This window comes from Magallana gigas, chromosome 4 (assembly GCF_963853765.1).
Source record: "Magallana gigas chromosome 4, xbMagGiga1.1, whole genome shotgun sequence".
Taxonomy (NCBI): domain Eukaryota; kingdom Metazoa; phylum Mollusca; class Bivalvia; order Ostreida; family Ostreidae; genus Magallana; species Magallana gigas.
Genome location: NC_088856.1, coordinates 5580682 through 5598101, shown reverse-complemented (window position 1 = coordinate 5598101; position 17420 = coordinate 5580682).

Genomic DNA, 17420 nt, shown 5'->3' with positions numbered 1-17420 from the left:
TGTAGAAACGTTTTTTTTGTGTTTTTTTTTTTTGTTTTTTTGTTTTTAGAAATTGTTGTTATTAAAAAAGTAGATAGAAAATTTAAAGATCTTTTAGTAATGGTTATGCCATTTATTAATATCACATATTCCAATATATAAAAGGTAGTTAGTCTTAGGTTTAAAACATCTAATTATTGCACCTTTTTCTGATTGAATCTCTTAAATAGAATTAAAATTCTTAAATTAGTGCTTGTCATAATTTTATAAATATAATTACCGGATATTTAATCTCTGTAATGTGGAAAATAAATCACTAACCTCCAACAATTAGGTATTTTATGCATAGTGAGAAGTCGCAACTTTTGTTGGTAAGTCTATGATTTGAGTAAAATATTTTAGGATAAGTTTAACACTTAAAATTATGAATTGGCTGACTTTTAAAGTATTGTCTCAATACTTTAACATCGAAAAAAAATAATATGAGGTTTTTATATGGTATACAATGTATAACATTACAAAACATTCCATTGGAATATAAACAATCTATGAAGTGAGGGCGATTTTGTAATTTTATTTATCATATTTTTACAAAATGAAAATTAACTTTTTAAAGTTGCCAAGAAAGGTATTTCTACATCTCCAATAAACGTTTTACTATAATAAAAGGCCTGTCAAAATATTATTTTACGAAAAATATTTTTGTTATGCCGTATAGTCCCTAATGCATAACAAATAATTAATCTGATGAGACTAATTTTAAGTTGACTAGAATTTCCTGTTCCTGTGAACTGATCCTGTCATTAAGATATAATATTTGAATGTTGATTCATGTACCATTCGAACATAAGTGGGAAAAATATATAAAGTTCAGACCTCAGAAAGTATGCGAACATTAAATTTCTTTCAATCTTAACTTTTTTTTAAAAATTCCTTTTAAGAAACTATTTAAATTGATTTCTTACTCGTATACCAAAATTAAGTCGAGGCAATTTCATAATCTGATTCAATGATGTTCTCAGCTGGGTCATTAAAAGGAATTAGTATAAAATTCATTATAATTGGAAATTTTGTAAAACAAACTTTCGCAGGTCTGAGATGATTCTACAAACATTCCAGTTTAAATGAATTTCAAAAACTTTAAAAAACGAGAATTTCTTTCTCTTTTTTAACGTTTATGCAAAACACATTGTTAAACAACAGCTGTAACTAAATCTAATTATGTAATTGGATTGCATTTTAATAACTATTGCGTGAAAAACATTGCTTTATTAAAAAAGGTGTTATATATGTTTAGTAACTTGCTATGGTATTCTATATCTTGTGATATATATTCCACAATTTTTTATGTATGTTCAAATTCTTGTGTTGTGTTTTCTTTATCTTATATCTTGTGGTGTATATTCGATAATGATTAATGTCTTGTTATGTATATTCTATATATTGTGCTGTATATTCTATAATAATGTGATGTATGTTTTAAAATCTTGTGATGTATATTATATAATCTTGTGATGTGTTTTCTATAAATCTTGATATACAGTATCTGCAATAATTGCATAGTGGGTAATATGATGCAACGGTATTTTATAGACTAGCAATTGCCAGTCTTTTGTCCCATGCACCTTGTGTTCCAAAGAGTTTTTCCGGGAACATGGTCTTTCCGTAAAGATTTAAACATCAAAGTGACAACGACATACCGAGTATGTAATTTATTTTGTTTTCCAACTGATGAAAAGTAAGAAGAAAGTTGTAACAAAATAGCCCTTGTTAGTTATCATTATATAATCGAACACTGGTGATTGGACTTTATATTTTACGTATCCTATAACTTTGACTATACTGATTGGACGTTACATATTATTCTTTGAACTATTGTGATTTGACTTTATCATTTAATTTCAGAATCAGTATAGAATGCTTTCGTAAAGTAAATACCTTTATTTAATGTATATTCCATGTTAATTGAATCACGAATATTATGTGTCCATCAAAGACTTTATTGCTTTAAAGGAAGGTCAGAGAGAGAGAGCCAATAGCTACCATGTTTACATATTTATGGGGTGTATTGTTTTGAGGTGATGATCCTTTAATGACCGTAATTAAATCCTTGCTGGTCAGTATGTCTCCATATGTCTCCAATTTGGACATTATGTTCCCGATTTGTACACAAATATCCTGAGGGGGTAAAGTTTGATATAAACTAAACAATTACAAACATCATTCGGCTAATCGAAGTCAATTAGCCCTTTAATCGGCTCAGGTAGATGACAGTAATTGGTCACGATACAGTGACCCTCCCACAAGTAAATATCTGTCGCAACCTTGATTGACCCTAAGTACACTGATTAAGGGCGGGTTCTTGACTGACCAGCTTGACGCCATCTTGGAGCATCATAGTAACAAGGTGGTGGCGCCCTCTTAATGGGCTTTTCAACACCCAATGAACACTTGTATTACTTTGATAGTTGTTTTCCCCAAATAGTATAAAACTACCAACTTCTCGCAAGTTAGGTTAATTCCGACGCTCTCTCGAACTCTTAACATCTCTCTCTCTCTCTCTGACTTCCCCCAATTGGGACTGTGTATTTAGTTTGCTTTTTGTCGAATAAAACCACTATACGATCACTTAAGACTTTTACTTAACGTGTACACTAGCTAACGTAAGATACGCGTGGTAGTGTTATAAAGTGAATGGGTCTCTGCAGATATATTAGATCATTTTACTTCACTATAATTTAGGTCTGATGGCAGATCTTAGTATATATACAATTCATGACCAATTGATGCTCTTGCGGATCCAAAATTTTGAAAAGATCTAACAATGATACCTTTGTAGAAAATTTCATGCAAATGTATTAAATACATGTAGTGTGTTCAAAATCTTAAAACAAGTAGCCCTGGTCAAAGAAAATCCGTCTGCCAAGACCAGATCTCTAAAACTTAGCCTGAAAACTTTTCAACAGAGTTATAACAACCTGATTTTTCAGACTTACATTTGTGACACTCCAACCTGCATAATATTTAAGAGGTTGAAATGTTTGTAGTGTTCCATGAATGGTTTAATTAAATCAGTCAGAAAAGATGTGCACAACAGCATCTAAGTGAAGAATAAAAAAAAAAGTACATTTGATGTCGGTCACACAACTTAAACAACAATTTTTATTTTTCTCTGATCTATAAAATATATTCAATGACACATATTTAACTTTATGCTGCTGTATTTTAATTCTATTTCTTCTTTTAAATTATAATAAACATTATTAAAAATAGGTTGAAAATAAGCAATATTACAGGATCAAATCATCCTCTCTCTCTCTCGCTGAAAAGTGATGTCAAAAGTACCATTTTTTTCTTTCTTTACAAGTACCAGATGTACATATACCAGCAATTGTAATACATGTACTTGTTGCTTCAACTGAAGCTATGATCTCCTTTTTTCACATTTTCTGTAATTTGTTCCCCATATTTTTATGTGGAAAGTCACATTGCCACAGTGAGTGCATCTATAAGCTCTAATGACAACACTTGGGCAAAGAGAAATTTTAACTTACTGCTTCCTTTGATATACTATAAATTCGTGCTCATCATTTGTGTAAATTTTATATGTCTACCACTGCAATGTCATGTTCATGCGAGTACAAGTAAAAATGTATTTAAAGAATGCCATGCATTTAAACGATAAAAAAAATCTGCAGACTCTTAAAACGGATTTGCAGCGAGTTGTTTAATGTTATTTTCTTGGCAAATTGTTCGGAACTCTTCTCCTTTGATGGAAAGTGTTGAATGATGTCTGCTTTACTAACATGACATCAAAATGACTATATTGAGCATGCGAACATTAACGTAAAGAAAAAATAGATAGTTGGATCAATCTATGTCTGTTTCTAATGAATCTGATAAAGAAATTATGCTGTCTCAGTCCCAGACTGGTGTTGCAGTCGTTTACAAATAACCTCGAAACCATTTTTAGTTCGTCAAAACTTTGAATAGTACAGTGGCTTCGCAAGAGGTAAATAACTGAAAAAAAAATAAACTAACAATTAATTCCCACTTAACGCGAATTTTCTCTGATAATTTATAATAATTTCTAACAACACACATATAAAACAAATCTAATATATTTCATTATGTAACAATAATGTAAAAAAGAAACACATCGCTGTGGCACCTCACTGGTGTTAAAAAAAAACAACACAAAAAAAACAAAATGGCAGCACAGAAATTGTAATCGTACACGCACATACGGCCACAACCTTAAGACACATAAACTGAGGTAAAACTATTTTATTTTGATTTATTTTTTATCAAATTCATGTAGCAATTTGGTAAAACACGCTCAATTTTTATTTATATAAAACTTACGTCAAGTTAGTATTCAATTTAATATATTCAGCTCTCGTTCCAACTGTCGCATCTTAAAAAAATATATCACTCCTTAAAACATTTTTAAAAAAACCCCAAAACACAAAAAAAACCACAGCATACAAACCGCTTACAAATGAGTGGTATGTGAAGTTATCGGTGTTAAAAGAGAAGAACTACTGTAGTTCCATTTCCTTGTATCTATCTTGGAATTAATGTGTATGTACTTTTATGTCATGTACATGTATTTCATCATCATGAAAATCTACGCTGTTTGCAGTGAAAATGACTGCTCAGGAAATTCATTTGATGAACAAAATTGACAATAACAAACGTTAACCGTGAACCATGATGGAATAAAAACAATATAATGTCAATAAGACCTAATATCTACAAGTTTTCATGAATCTATACACACCATCGCCGAATCAAATAGCGGTGTATATCAAGACAGACTTAAAAATATAAATGTTTCTTTGTTGAATTTCAGATTAAAGTTATCTCCTTTGTATATGTCTCACTGGTTTGTACACGTGCCCAAAAGACATTCATTATGCTATTTTGACTTCATAAAAAACCAAACATGGTGATTGCGATCAAACTTTAGACTGTAAAAAACAATTGAAACACTAGCCGAAGTTGAATGCAATATTTATAGCATCAAATATCACAAGTGTGCTCTAGCAGCAAGTATGAGTTGTTTCCTTCTTGAACATATTTACATAAAACGGGACCTTGATTCTTTGAGCATTAAATTTCCATGACACATCAAAATATAATCTATGTTTATGCATAGATAAAGATGTAGGTATACAATGATAATGTGACCGAGTAAATAATAAAGACACGGTTCTGTGTTCAGGATGTTTTATATGTACAAAAAGGTGATTCTGTAAATAAATATAAACACATATAAATATACCATTTATACACAATAATTCGTTACGGTTTAAATAAAGCTTTAAACTTTATTATAATCTTAGTTTACTTTATGTAGATACTAAGAAAAGTTATGTCATATAAATTAATACAATAAATACCTTGTGCGAGGTGTTGGTGTACAAAATCGCCGGACCCACAGTGAAACAAAATCAAAAGTAACCGGGATTTATAATAATAGAAATGATCTGATTCGATAATACTAGCCCATGGGAACAACGGCCAATAAAAAAATAAAGAAAGTGATCACCAACTCAATCCACCTGCGCACAAGAACAAGTGTAACCTGTTAAATAATTAGATATTGTAAATTTTAAATCTGCCCACAATAAATAATATGCATATTATACGCATTTTTATTATTATGTGCATACTTCTGGAACTGATTCATTATTTTTGAGTTTCATTCATAAAGCACCTTTCACAATTGGCGCACGTTCACTTTACACCACTTTGCGACCAAAATATTTGAGCTTCGCACGAGCTCTCGCATACGTTGCACGAGCCCTTGCTTACGTTGCACGAGCTCTCGTATTCGTTGCATACGTTTTACTGGTCGCATCAAGTCCCCTCTGAATAGTGGACATGCACACTATTCAGATGCGACCGAACGCGATCCATATTATTGCAGTGCAACGCACAAACATTAGTACGAACGTTTTACAACGTTTTGTGTACCCGCAAGAGTGATACACGATTTTTAAAGATCGTAAGATAAATCGCTGGTGTTTATTCGTCTGGTTTGCGACCGTGAGACTGTTGCTCAACGTGTCCCATGTAATCTTGCAACGTATTACTATCATTGCACGACTTATCAGCCTCAATATGCCATGCCTTGCTACTAGTGTATGTACCCTGTATTAGTATCTCTGTTTCAGAACAAAATTTACAATATACATTTATTGCATGATGGTGAGGGAAATACATGTATGAAGATTTATTCCCTTAAGAAAAATTATATTTCCCGAGGGCTTCGCTCGAGAAAAATTTGTTGTTTTTTTTCTGGGGAATAAATCTTCATATTTCCTGAACATTAATGCAATAAACCTTTTATTATACCAAGCAACATATGATTACACAAAATATGTTGATTTCTAATATTGTTTGAGTTTTTAACAGTCGCAACATTAACGTCGTGATTTTTTGATTTCCCATGTAACTGTCTCACTTTTCTTTCATAAATCATGTAATTGAATAATCATATTGAGGTATAATAATAAATGCTGCTGCATATCTGTATCTTCTTGGGCGGCATCTTTTTTTCTCGCTTTCAACTGTCTACTGAATATGGGCGCTTTATATACCCCCCTCTGACTCGCACGATCATTCGTACCATGGACCGCATAATTGCACCTTCAATCACATTGGTGCACGTTTAATCGTCCGATCACCTAGTCTCTCGCGCGTTCCTATAGTATTATCTTTCAACAGTTGCTTTCATTGTACAACAGTCGCATACAGACGCAAGATATATCGCAAGATTCAATGCGTTTACATCGCACAACGCTCGCTTAGATCGTGCGACATTCGTACGAATACTTTTTTCACATGCGATTATTTCGGCAACAATTGACGATTCATATCTATTTTTTTCGGTCGCACGAATATTTGGTCGCTTCTGCTCGTGCGCCAATTGTGAAAGGGGCTTAAGGAATATATATACGAAATGTAGCCCAATTCTCTGATACCTAACAAAAATGCACACCATTGATTAATTTACACAAGTTGAGTAACTTTTCCTCATATTTAGATTGAATATAAAAAATATCACTCTTATTATTGTGTGAATAAAACACAATTTATTATTTGTTGTTGTTGATATTTTTGTACTTTTGATTTGATATATCTGTATCTAAAAAGTAAATGCATTATAATAATTTACATAATTTCTCACAATTTATATTGATTTGTGAGAAATTACAAAGTGTTTCTTTCTCTTACCTTTTGATCTACAATAGCCATCTTCCATACTCTTTATTAAGATGATCTGTAAGTTTCTCGTAAAAACTTCTCGATTTCTGTTTTTGTAAAGAAGATCTAAAACGGAACCCAACATACAAGCCAACACATGAATATAACAAAAAATCCGAAAAGCGATGCAATGCCAGCTGACCAAATGTTTGCAACATCATTAGGCGAGTTCATGGAGATTTTATAAAAGAACTAAACCACTAGTTACTGCTCAGAGGCCCTGCATATAGTCAAAACTCTTCATTAAGATATTTGGTATTTTATATTCATATATGAAAACATTAGCAACCCTACTTAAATTATATATGAGCAGCAAATTAATTTGGGCCATTTCAAGGAAGAATTGCAGTATCCAAACCCTTCACGAACCCGGAATTGTGACGATTTACGTAAAATTGCGGTACAAATTATGTTTTTATACGTGGCCGCATGTGTCGACCAACATAAAATAATGAAAACTAAAATTAAATATTCAAAACATTTAGTATAAAGTAAGTCTTATCGCGGTCGAAAGCTGCGGCCCATACGATAAAATAAAAAAAACCCCGTTGCATCTGTCCTCTGCTGATCGTCCAGAAGATGGGATGGTTGCAGTGATTCCCGCTGTGTATTTAGTCTTAAAACTTGTTATTTCTCTACCTTGGAGATAAGCAAACTAGATAGGTACGTATTATTTTCTAATCTATTTATATGGATTGTAAGAGTTAATGAATTCGGGCGTTTTATTCATTCTCTATGGGAAATTTTGTTGAAATCGGGTAATATGTCGCCAAGGAGTAACCCGAATTGTGAGCAGTCCTTAAAGTTTAGATCAGAAATACCTTCTTGATTTTAATTGTCTGTTTAAACTATAAATGTAACTCACAATTTGATACTGTAATAGAGTTTTTATGCGGGTAAATAAGATTTAGTATTTGAAATGCTGCAGATACGGTACGGCCATCGGGATGTCGCCAGTGTAAACAAATTGTTGTATAGGCTTAATAGAAAACAGTGATTTCATCAAAGAAACAACAAAGTGATTTTAAAATATTTGTTTTGTCGTTGATAATAACAAAAAAAAACCAAAAAAACAAAAACAAACCAGAAACTTCTTTAAAACGTTAACTGCATAGTTTTATGATATATTTATTCTCCCATTACATTTTATATGTCAGTAAAATCGCTGTCTTTTTCAACATACGCGGTGGGTTTGTGGTATGTGTCCACCATATGAAATGCGCGGCCCGGTTTCAAGTCTCCGCGGCAGATCACAGGTAATTTTATTTTAACAGCTGGCATGCTTTTGATACATTTTCTTTTGAGATTGTTTATGCCCAATATTTTGTTTTTACATATTTCGACGCCTAATGTTTATTTTAGACATTGAGACTAGCATATTTTGTTTATTAAAAAAACGAATGAGAACAACACATAGATAATTAAAAACAGATGAATAAAATAAATATATTCAAACAAATGTTACAATTTTTTTTAAAGAGCAGGGGTTATATTATGATTAAAAAAGTAGAAAAGTTACGAATGTGTTTAATTTTGATTTGATTCATAATGTGAATTAAGATTACATCTATGCAAACAAATCTTATTCCAGGGTGCTTGGACATGGTCCAAAGCAGTTCCCGTGTGTTTTGTGTAACAAACGCACAAACGCAAACGTAAGAAGGGCCGTTAGCAACGATACAAGAAAAATCCTAAATAGATGTTTATTTATAGAAAGTACAGATGGAAAAGTTATATGCAACAAGTGCAGACACAAATACTCAATTAAATACAAGTTATCAGAGGTCCCATAACCTTCATCTTCGATACACAGCCCTGATAGGAAGAAAAGAGCTACCAACGTTCAAAGCCCGCTATCAGTTTCTTTGCCGATACAGTCCACGGCTAAAAGCCATGCCTACTGTGTCCTCTGCAGAAAACCTGGACCAAGGTTAATAGTGGTGCCGACTGAAGCTAGATTCAAGGTGTATCTGTGTCATAATATGTTCATTCCATCTGGGTGCCGGTGTTGTCCATCCCATTTTACCACCAATTTGCTTGATCTCACATCTTTAGAGATGGTCACATGTACAAGAGATCACTCGTTCATCAACAGAGCTACAATCATTGAACTTCTTTAACAACTGAGAGAGGAAGCCAATATGAAAAGAAAGACATGTCTTGTTTTCGATGACCCAGAATCGATGACAGGTGATGATTATGTAACTCTGACTGGTCTCAGAAAATGTTATTTTGATGATATACTGACATATATCAGCTCCGCAGATGTTTGAGCGTCAAGGTCAAGAAGCATTAAATCATGCATTGCTGTACTTCTGACAAAGTTAAGGACATCATTGGATAACAAACCTTTTGCTGTGCTGTTCAATATGTCTACATCACAGGTAGGTTTAACCTGTAAACAAATGTTTATCAAATATTACGTGTCAAAATGATTTTGCAATTGTCCTGTGCGGATTTGAAGATTAATGTTAAGTAAGAAAAATGAATAACCCCCCTTTGGCGAATACCACAGCAAAAGTCAACATATAATTAAAAAGCAATTTATTTGTGCGTGTCTCCGAACTAATAAAAATTGATTTATACATTTTTGATTCGAAGAGCTGTAAATACTGCAAGATAAGCGCTAAGCAACAATTTCGTGCCCCAGCATTTGGGATTAGAGCATGTGACCATTGACACAGTTATCCAAAAGCACACAAGGCCTTCTGCAAAAGAACTTGTCTGTCCAAGTGATGAAAATGCAATATTAGTACTTGATGGTACAATGTACATATATTTATGGCCAAAAGCGTACATATTGTGCATTTCAGCTGCGACGCTTCTTTGGCATGCAGAAACATAGGTATCTTGTTAAGCCAATGTTGATAGTGAGCACTGCAGGGTATATCGTAGCTGCCATATGGATCCTATTTAGCGGATAGCAAGAACTTGGATGCGAAGATCCTGAAACACATTTTTGCTACAAATGTCCAAGAAACAAAATCAGAGATTAAGGTATTCAATACTTAAAAGGTTTTATTTCATATTTGAATACTGTTAACTTGCTTTGTAATTTTGAAAGGGTTTATTTTAAATAATAATAATTCACCTTTGGAATTTAATAAAAAATGTTAAGTTTTATTTAAGAATTATAGTGATTTTTTCTTAGGTTATGATTTTCATACTAATTTTTTGCTGCATACAGATCTATCCATTGAAATTGCAAAGTTGACACACACATGTATACTTACCACATTAAGATTAAGAGATCACTTTTTTAATAAATTAAAGTACCAAAGGTTCAGAGTATTGATTATAATCTCCAAATTTTGATTTACTCCTTTCTCTTAGCAATATAAAAATTATTTTAACATGTTCTCAATCAATCGGAACTATCGTAGTTTTGGTGTCATTCTTTATACGTTAAATAAATAGATTAAGAAGGATGATATCATGATTGTGGACCGTGGATTTCGGGATTCAGCGGGAGTACTTTCCAAGCTCGGAATTCCTTCCGTTCTTCCTGCAAAACGGCCTAAAGCAGCATACTACTAAGGAAGCGAATAATTCCAGATTAATTACCAAGGTACGCTTTTACAAAATACCTTAAGAATAAATCAAATTGACGAAATACGTGCAAATGAAAAGACTTATTTCTATCTCTAAACAGTTTTAAAATATTCCATTGTACATGTAATATATTATTTGCAATCGCAATATGTTATTGTTTCTAAATGCCTTGAGTTTCAAATGTAAGAGAAGACAGATTCGTGTTCTAAATGAATGGAAGCAGGTTAATACCTACATTTTATTTTTCAAATCAGATCCAATAGATGGTAGAGTCTGAAAATGCACGGATATAACTAGGAAAACAGCTCCCGAACTCACAAATTCCTTGCACTGGTGATTTCGTAAGAATAGTTTGTGGCATTTGTAATAAATATAGGTAATTAATATCAATACTCTGGCAATTAACAAATACTATAATTTTTAAAAGTATATTCCGCTCAACAAAATATCTTATTCTTTAACAAGATCTGATGCATATCAAAAGAGGTCTAGCCTAGAACATATTTTGAAACGGAGTATTTAAATATCAATTAATTTATGAAATTACCCAAAACCAAGCACAAAATCTCCTAGATACTAATGAAGTAATCAGTAATAAATGCTTTAAGTTTAGTGTTTTTACTATTTTTACTGACCTTCTATCATTAAAGGGAATATAGAGGACAATTTTTGTATGGCTTCGAAAATGCGGTACCTCCTTTCAAAAAGCAATGTTTGCAACATGAGGTGGAATCTCTAGGCCTAGACAAGAAGTCTCATAAGTGGACAAAACTAGATGAAGCGGATGCGAATCTAGATGGCTTTCCTAGGTACACAGTACACGAGGTCCGGGAATTGACACTAGGCGTTTACCAGGTGAAATTGGGAAAAAACTATACTGCAGAGCACACAAACCAGGATGGGAAATACAAGATATGGATTGCCAAGCAACTTCCGGGTCTTCTTGTATCCCAACTACAGAGCAGGCACATATCGAATTGCAGATATAAGTGCCGGATAAAATATTCCGAATGTGCAGTCACATCATGGTACTCCAAATGCCGGTCTGGAGCTAGAGTCGTTGGTGCATGCGCCCATATAACCAGTGTCATCTGGTATTTAGCCTATAGCTATGCAAGACATGCAAACGTGAGTGTACAAACGAACAGAAACTGGATGGATTTTTTGGAGGATGCAGCACAAATTCCAGAAGCTGCTGAAGAGAGCGACAGTGGGACAGAAGTCACCGAGGAAAGACTTAATAGTAAAAATGTTTGGTTTTGATCCGAAGTGATTCACTGTTTCAATTTGTCAAGCAATTGTTTTTCTAAAACAGTTTACGGCAATATATTTCTGATAATTCTAGTTTTACATTTCACAAATGTCTCTCCCTGAATTTTATATTTTAACTATATTGATATTTATAATATAAAAGGTCACACTCCGTGTTAAATTATTTAAAAAAAAAAGAATGAATGAGATTTTAATACAATTAAATGCCTTATACTTAATATTATTCATTATGTACATATACTAGTAAACATAAAGATACTGTCAATGAAGTTTAAAAAAATAAACTTTGATAGATAAGTAATTAACTAATTGTTTAGTAAAAATATAACATATTTTTGCATAACAAAAATAATTAAAATAATTAGGGTATTGAATACATGTATCTCGATGAAATATAAGTGCAAAAAGGTCATTTATTGTGAATGTAAAGATGTTCCTATTTTTTGTATTTGTTATCATAATTACTCTTTTTTGGATGATCTTTTAAAGTAAAATTGTATATTTGGTATTTTTTTATAACCATAATCTTTTAATCTAATCATCAATGCAATTCTTTTTTTTTTAATAAATGAAAAACTGTAAAAATAATGACGTCATAACATTAAGGACTTTTGAAATCAATGTAAAACATTCCAACTTCAGAGGGGCATATGAACTAAACTATAAAAGATACATGAACAAGAGGCCCAGGGGCCACATCGCTCACCTGAGCAACAATTTCCTTAATTCTGATCAAATTAGCATTACAGTATCAAAATATCTTGACAACTGAGTACAGTAGATCTTGCTAAAAAAAATTTGAAAATCTGCCAATTTTTATCCACCTCTTATTTTTTAGTAAAGCCCCTTTTGTTGTACCTGTAAGAAGATTTTTCTCTATTCCTATAAACCCCCCCTCCCCATTTCGTGGCCCCACTATTCTCTAGGGAATCATGGTTTCATCAAACTTAAATCTACCTTTAATCTCATAACCTGTGCTTTCACACTAAGTACTGAGTTTTGGACCGAAAACTTTCCCAGAATATTTTTAAGCATTGTAAAACTTGATCCCCCAATTGTGGCCTCACCCTACCCCCGGGGACCATGATTTGAACAAACTTGAATCAACACTTCCTGAGGATGCTTCCATTTTAATTTGAGCTTTTCTGGCCTAATAGTTTTAAAAAGAAATTTTTTAAAAGATTTTCTCTATAGATTCCTATGTAAAACTTGATCCCCCAATTGTGGCCCCACCCTACCCCCGGGGACCATGATTTGAACAAACATGAATCTACACTTCCTGAGGATGCTTCCATTTTAATTTGAGCTTTTCTGGCCAAACAGTTTTTGAGAAGAAGATTTTTAAAGATTTTCTCTATATATTCCTATGTAAAACTTGATCCCCCAATTGTGGCCCCACCCTACCCCCGGGGACCATGATTTGAACAAACTTGAATCTACACTACCTGATGATGCCTCCACACAAGTTTAAGCTTTTCTGGCCAAATAGTTTTTGAGAAGAAGATTTTTAAAGATTTTCTCTATATATTCCTATGTAAAACTTGATCCCCCAATTGTGGCCCCACCCTACCCCCGGGGACCATGATTTGAACAAACTTGAATCTACACTACATGATGATGCCTCCACTCAAAGTTGAGCTTTCCTGGCCTAATAGTTTTTGAGAAGAAAATTTTTAACGATTTTCTCTATATATTCCTATGTAAAACTTGATCCCCCAATTGTGGCCCCACCCTACCCCTGGGGACCATCATTTGAACAAATTTGAATCAACACTTCCTGAGGATGCTTCCATTTTAATTTGAGCTTTTCTGGCCTAATAGTTTTTAAAAGAAATTTTTTAAAAGATTTTGTCTATATATTCCTATGTAAAACTTGATCCCCCAATTGTGGCCCCACCCTACCCCCGGGGACCATGATTTGAACAAACTTGAATCTACACTTCCTGAGGATGCTTCCATTTTAATTTGAGCTTTTCTGGCCAAATAGTTTTTGAGAAGAAGATTTTTAAAGATTTTCTCTATATATTCCTATGTAAAACTTGATCCCCCAATTGTGGCCCCACCCTACCCCCGGGGACCATGATTTGAACAAACTACACTACCTGATGATGCCTCCACTCAAAGTTGAGCTTTTCTGGCCAAATAGTTTTTGAGAAGAAAATTTTTAAAGATTTTTATCTATATATTCCTATGTAAAACTTGATCCCCCAATTGTGGCCCCACCCTACCCCCGGGGACCATGATTTGAACAAACTTGAATCTACATTACATGAGGATGCTTCCACTCAAATTTGAGCTTTTCTGGCCTAATAGTTTTTGAGAAGAAATTTTTATAAAGATTTTCTCTATATATTCCTATGTAAAACTTGATCCCCCAATTGTGGCCCCACCCTACCCCCGGGGACCATGATTTTAACAAACTTGAATCTACACTTCCTGAGAATTCTTCCATTTTAATTTGAGCTTTCCTGGCCTAATAGTTTTTAAAAGAAATTTTTTAAAAGATTTTCTCTATATATTCCTATGTAAAACTTGATCCCCCAATTGTGGCCTCACCCTACCCCCGGGGACCATGAGTTGAACAAACTTGAATCTACACTACATGAGGATGCTCCCATTTTAATTTGAATCTTTCTGGCCTGATAGTTTTTGAGTAGAAAATTTTTAAAGATTTTCTCTATATATTCCTATGTAAAACTTGATCCCCCAATTGTGGCCCCACCCTTCCCCCGGGGACCATGATTTGAACAAACGTGAATCTACACTACCTGATGATGCCTCCACACAAGTTTAAGCTTTACCGGCCTAATAGTTTTTGAGAAGAAGATTTTTGAAAAATACCGACAAATTTTCAATAATTCTCAATTATCTCCCCTTTAAAAAGGGCGTGGCCCTTCATTTGAACAAACTTGAATCCCCTTCACCTAGTGGTGCTTTGTGCCAAATTTGTTTGAAATCTGCCCAGTGGTTCTTGAGAAGAAGATGAAAATGTGAAAAGTTTACAACGACGACGACGACGACAACGACAACGACGACAGACAACAGACAAATTGTGATCAGAAAAGCTCACTTGAGCCTTTGGCTCAGGTGAGCTAAAAATGTTTATATAAAGTGTGAATTTATTAAAGTGCGAATCCTCGTCTACCTTCTGTGTTGTTATTTTGAATTTTCAAAACAGGTCAGATTTTGACCACTAATGTACTTAGTTCTTTGTAATTTAGTTCATATACAGCTCGCAGACGTTTAGCATATGAAATCCAAATATATGAATACTGTACCGTAGAATGATTAAATTACTTGGACGGAAACGTTATAAAGTTGTCGTATGGACCTTGATTAATTTCACAAATACATGTACTTGTGAATCATCTTATGATGATTGATCGCAAAATAGTTAAGATGATTGACCGCCAAATAGTCAAGATTATCAATTTTACGAGCTTGAAATGTTTCAAATAGGTATACGGTTCTTACTTTAATTCGTATTTTTTAAAAGTCTATCTATCCTTCATCACCTTCTATTACTCCATACAGTGCACGTTTAAATAAAATGGAAATGGGATATTTGAGTCATGGATTATTTTTTTAAAAAGTAGTATTGATAGGTAAAAATAATATTCATCTAATAAATAAATGCTTTGTTTTGATTAATGTAGAATATCAAATAACGCTTGGTTTCTTCGTTTTAGTTTAAATACTTTTAAACTGCAAGTTATATTAACAACATACATGTATACGTAGGAACATTTCATCCAATCAATGAAAACCAAGACACAAAAATGTACATTTATTCAATAAAACACTAATATTTTATCATATGAAAAATAAAAGATATGTTATGAAGGTTAGGTTTTTTTTAAAATCAATAAATACAATGCAATTTAGGTTTGAATATATTTTAATCTGTGTTATAATATTCATAAAACATCAAATTATTAAGTATGCATCTGCATGTAGCATTGTGGTAGAGTAACCAGATTTAAAAACAATTCAAGTATATTGATTGCTTAGCTATCAGCATCGATCGATTTGTTTGATTTGCTTAAATGAATGAAGGATGACAATGTTTTCTTTAAATAATTTTCACTTATACCATGATAATATGTATGAATCTGATATGCATGTTTGATTTAGTAATATTAAATCATCAATGTTGCATCATCTCGACTAAATATGGTTAAACATAATGTAATGCATGCCTAATAAATCTCTGCAAGGACTTTGCAACGCCGATGTAAAAAGACCTTTAGGGTTCATTAAAGTCTTCTGGCGTATTGCTTAAATATCGTGACTATGAATATGAAAAATTGATCAACAGTAAAGATTACAGCAAATGGCAACATTTGTTTCATTTAGTATTGATATTTGATACATTTAGTTAAACGAGCCATTCAGATACAAAATTGTATGAAAAAATTGCAACTGATAAATTATTCAAAAACTGCAAAATTTGTTAATGGCATTTAGTTTTGCGGAACAATTTTCCCATCAATAGCAATTTTTTTGCGATACATTTGTCTAATATTCCCATAAGATTTCTTTTACTAACAGATGGCGTTTTTGAGTTAATAAATATTTAAATTCATTTAAGTAACTCTGAAGTTCTATAGGGCTCTTTACTTTAATAGACCGGTTGTTACAGTCTGGGGATCCTCGGTACGACTAAAAAAAGCAATTTGTATCGGGAGATTGCTATTGTTATATAAAAGCTGAACAAAAATATTTAATTTCTTAATGTGTTGGTTCAATCTCGATTATTGTCTTATTTGAAAGGAAGTATATATGTATTTCATTTGTAACTATTTGGTCAAACAAAATGTTGATAAAACAGTTTAAACTGGATTTCGGTAGTATTGGTCGAATTATTAGCAAACACTACTGTTAATATATTTAAGTAAACATATTGTCAATTTATTATCATCATCATATCAGATTTAAAGATTTCCAGGGGGGGGGGGTGTTAAACAAATTTATTACTAATAATACCCACTACTTTTCGTTTGGTTCTCTTTGACAAATGCAATTCTAAAATGCAACATTTAGTTCATTTCAGCGGGGATAAAACTCATTCTGTGATCATACTTAAATTAGCTAAGCAACATTGGTTTTACATAGGCGTTCAACGGATATTGTGCCATATGGTACTTCAGTAGATTAACAAAAATGAATATCCCAATTTTACACCTTTTATATATTATGCAAGAAATATAAATAAATTCTCGGTAGGCGTAAAAGTAGTTAAAAACGTACTATTTCTTTAATTTCCCCACCATTCCTTCTTGTTGAAATGATTGAATTATACGAGAGCAAAAAGGTACTTTTTTCCTCAACTACTTACTAGC